We start from the raw sequence: 4,646 nt of genomic DNA on the forward strand, positions 1-4,646 counted from the left end.
TCATACATTCATCTATACAATTCGTAACACATAGGTCGACGAATTGAATACAGATATAAAAATTGTTATTGCTTAACAATTTTTATATCCGACCAATTTGCCGACTTATGTGTTACTAGCAACACATAATTTTTACAAGTTTTATTAAAATGTTGAATCTTTCCTGTGTCAATGCAGGAAGCAAATCTTTGAGGTAAATACACCTCACATTCGCTTCCTGCATTAACGATTTTTTAAATTACGCGACGGCCATGGATGTTTGTTTGCTCCCTCATGGCAACTATGGGGTAGGGAGTGCGCTCCTTCAATTCCTTAGCGGGATCCATGGTTTCGGCTGAGCCTGGTTGATTAGTTGCATAAAGTCCAATTCATCCCCTGATCGCCACACCTCCTCTAGTAGTGGAACCATGGAGGAGTTGTCCTCCATACCAGCACGTTTTTGTTGAAAAATATTTGATTAGTGTCTTATTTGTTTCAGATTATACTAGAGAACTTGATCGATAGATTCACTACACAATCTCTACATCAGATTATTGTCTCAACTTGACATCATCGGATTGACATTCTCTACATAAAGTGAGTAATATCACTTATTGAAATAATATTCCCTTGCTATCAAATAATTGATGCATGAACGATTGGTTCAAATAATATTGTAACGAATAATTGATGCATGAACGTTCTAATCAGTTCAAATAATATTGGTAACAAATAATAGATGCATGAACGATTACTTCAAATAATATTGCTAACAAATAATTGATGCATGAACGATTGGTTCAAATAATATTGTAACGAATAATTGATGCATGATCGATTACTTCAAACAATAATAATATCTCATAATTCAATTTCTAATCAGTTCTAATAATATTGGTAACAAATAATTTATGCATGATCGATTACTTTAATCAATAATTCAATTTCTAATTGCTTCAAATAATATTGTAATGAATCATTGATGCATGATCGATTACTTTAAACAATAATAATATCTCAAAATTCAATTTCTAATCACTTCAAATAATATTGCCATCGAATAATTTATGCATGATCGATTACTTTAATCAATAATTCAATTTCTAATCACTTCAATAATATTGCCATCGAATAATTTATGCATGATTGATTACTTTAATCAATAATTCAATTTCTAATCACTTCAAATAATATCTCCTTGGTATCAAATAATCAAAGGCTTGTATGTGTACAGATTTTTCCCACGTTCGATTGTTAAAAAATCTGTACACATACAAGTTAATAATAATAATATTTGTTGGAACTAACCTTAGTTTGTGAGAAGATTGACTCGTCCTCATCCCCGCTAACTTCAGGCTCCTCAAACAGCAGCCTCTTCTTCGCCTGCTTCTGCTTGTTGGTCACTGTTGTCAGCACCGCTCGCCGCGGTGCCCAGGTAGCAGCTGGAGCTAGACGTTGAAGAGGGCTGTCTGGGATGATAATCTCCCCGCGTGGTGATGGTGTTCCACACTGTGCAGCGAGGGGGCGGGTGCAGCAGCGGATGACTCAGCAGCAAGGGCAGCTTTCCGCTGCCAGTAGTTGAGGATGCGCTGCAGTGGGCTATCTGGTAAGATGTATGAAGATGATGGAGAACTCATGATGCGTGAAGTATACTCAAATCTGCCTCTGATGTAAATGATAATTTTCCTCTCATCACTTCTGTTTATATAGCATACGTTTCTCTCTCTGTTCCAGGCTCGTGCGAGCGAGAGCGTGCTACAAGTCGAAAAAAAAAATTCCCCTCTACAGCATGTGCTCCCACATGTAAGTATTCTCTCACCTATTACAAAAAACTGACACTCAATCATTTTTCAAATAGCATCCATCTGTCAGTAGATGAAAAAAAAAATCTCATCTAGAACTCAGCATGGGATGGTGAAAGCACCTGCTAGAAGTTGAAATCCCCTATGTCAACTCACTCAAGCATTCTCGGTTGAGTTCTTTCACAACATAGAGCTCACTTTTTTGAATAGCATTCTCGATTGATTTCAGTTCATTTCATTGTTTTCACAGCATTTTCTCACTTCTCAACTTGAGTTCCACACCTCATAAACAGTTGAGGTCTCGTTGAGGCAACACACCTGAGAGGAAGCTACAGCTGAGAGGAGCCACCTACACACTCGAGCACGCAGCCATCACATGTAAGTACATTTTACTTTGATTTTATCCTCTGTGGGGGAGAGAAAATTGTCCTCGGAGGACAATTTTTGTCCTCGGAGGACAGTTTTTGTCCTCGAGGACAAAAAACCTTCTACAATATACTGCATGCATGCGATTTTACCTCTTCTTTACGATGTGGTATATCCGGAACATCCAACCCCCGCTCTTCTTTCTCACACTCTTCATATAAACAAAACGGTAAATGTATTACTTTTTCAAATGGATTTTCCATAATATATTTGCAATAGACACATTGCAGATAGTGATTTTTATGTAAGAAATAACCATTTCTCGCAAAATACTCAGCTTTATTGGATAATGATTTACAAAAGTCACAATGTAGATGATGCTTTTCAAAATACTCTCCTTGAACGGATAAATCTTCTACGTGAGCATGCACCCATCACATGTAAGTACATTTTACTTTGATTTTATCCTCTGTGGAGGAGAGGAAAATTGTCCTCGGAGGACAATTTTTGTCCTCGGAGGACAGTTTTTGTCCTTGGAGGACAAAAAACCTTCTACAATATACTGCATGCATGCGATTTTACCTCATCTTTACGATGCGGTATATCCAGAACATCCAACCCCCGCTCTTCTTTCTCACACTCTTCATATAAACAAAACGGTAAATGTATTACTTTTTCAAATGGATTTTCCATAATATATTTGCAATAGACACTGGATCATTAAGATGGATTGGCTCGTTAGATGAAATTGTTAAAGATTATAATAATACAGTACATTCCGTTATAAAGTTAAAGCCTTCTCAGGTAAGAAAGAAACATGAACGTCAAATTCTTAACGAGTTGAATAAACGTAAATTGAAAGCTTTAAAGGGTAAAAAGATAATCAAACCATGCTTCAAAATCAATGATATAGTGAGAATTAGTAGACAAAGAGCTATATTCGATATATCTTATACAGTTAATTGGAGTCCAGAGCTCTATAAGGTTATATCAGTTCATGCAAGCATTCCACCTACTTATGAATTGGAAGATTTAAATAATGAAAAATCTTAGGTAAATTTTATGAACAAGAATTAAAGAAATCAGAGTTAACTTTAGATGAAATTCAAGTTTATCTTGTAGAGAGAATATTCAAGAAAGTTGGAAAGCGTTATCTCCTAAAGTGGCTCGGTTTTAGTGAACTGTCTTGGATAGATAAGAGTCAATTACTAACTAAGTAAATATTTTACAATTGATTATATACGCTGATCATTCCAACTTATAGTTTAATATGTTTTCAGATATGACCTGTCGAACGGAATCATTTGATGAATATATAAGCTCAGTATATATTATAAATAGACATTTTAATGAATTACGTAAATATGATTCTGTTTCTTTAGAGAAAATGCCGAGAATACAAAGTTATCGTTGTGAACTAACTGAACTATTGGAGACGCATCAGCAATTATTGAACCAGTTAGCAGAAAAAGGATGGACAAATATGAAATATCTAACATTTGTGAGAGACTATGAAAAATTAGGAGTTTGGCATAGTGATAACTATAATCATATTTCAGTTTGTGATTTATACGGTACATCATATGATGCTTACAGGGGAAAAGATTGCCCCGATTCATGGAGATGTGATTGTGCACATCTTAAAGAGTCTATCGATAAAATTAAAAAATATATAACAGAAAAAAATAAACATTCAACAAAAGAACAATTAAATGAACTTATCTGGAATTTTTTATCTAGATGTTCAGATGAGAGTGGGCTAGAACAAGATTGATAGCATATTATGTTTAATTTCAGATTGGAGATGGATTCAATTTCATTTGATAAGAACTTTTTTCGAATAAAATCGATAAAAAATATAGATGTTGTTATTTCGAACTTATTGACAAAACAATATTAGAATTGAATAATTTCGGAAAAGAAGGACTAACGTTTGAGGAATATTTAACATTTATAAAACCTGGTAAAAGTGAAGAACAGAAGTCAAACATATAAGCGATGTTATATTATAAATAAATAATAGTTGATAGACATCGAAGATGTGAATTAAGGAAATTCCTGATTTTGCTATTGTAATTCATTAGGTTGGTTGAATATTCAATGTATTATTTCATTGATGATAGGTTAACAGATAAAAACATTGATAGTTAAGATTTACATTTGAAATTATGAAAATGTGTGGCGAATCAGCAATGTTGTACAAACTATAACTTTAACTTTTTACAGAAATCATGATGAACTCGTTAATTGAGGAGGAAATAAAACTATAAATACTAAAGCTTTGAATGTGAAAATTAATTGTAATTAATAGTAATACTTGTAGAGGTTTAAGGAATAAATGTATTAGTTGTAAGTTACGAATAAATAAATGCAAAATTATTATAACTATTGACAAAAGTTTGAAAAATAAAGACGATATTGTACAAATTTTTGATTATCGCATACCATATTTAATGAATGTAAACTAATACTTGAATTATGTAAAGAATTATCAAAAAT

The 4,646-nt window shown here is 33.4% G+C and overlaps 1 long non-coding RNA gene across 2 annotated transcripts; it reads left to right on the forward strand.

Moving 5' to 3' along the window:
* The first annotated feature begins 475 nt into the window (after positions 1–475).
* LOC120349031 lies at positions 476–3,956 on the forward strand. 2 transcript variants are annotated; one of them, XR_005570273.1, is made up of 4 exons: positions 476–576; positions 1,714–1,782; positions 2,032–2,159; positions 3,428–3,956. It is a non-coding gene; the product is annotated as an uncharacterized LOC120349031 (long non-coding RNA). The 2 variants fall into 2 exon arrangements; XR_005570274.1 differs by having other exon boundaries at positions 3,530–3,955.
* The last annotated feature ends 690 nt before the right edge of the window (positions 3,957–4,646 follow it).

Source organism: Nilaparvata lugens, unplaced genomic scaffold, assembly GCF_014356525.2.
Source record: "Nilaparvata lugens isolate BPH unplaced genomic scaffold, ASM1435652v1 scaffold7943, whole genome shotgun sequence".
In the NCBI taxonomy this organism is placed as follows: domain Eukaryota; kingdom Metazoa; phylum Arthropoda; class Insecta; order Hemiptera; family Delphacidae; genus Nilaparvata; species Nilaparvata lugens.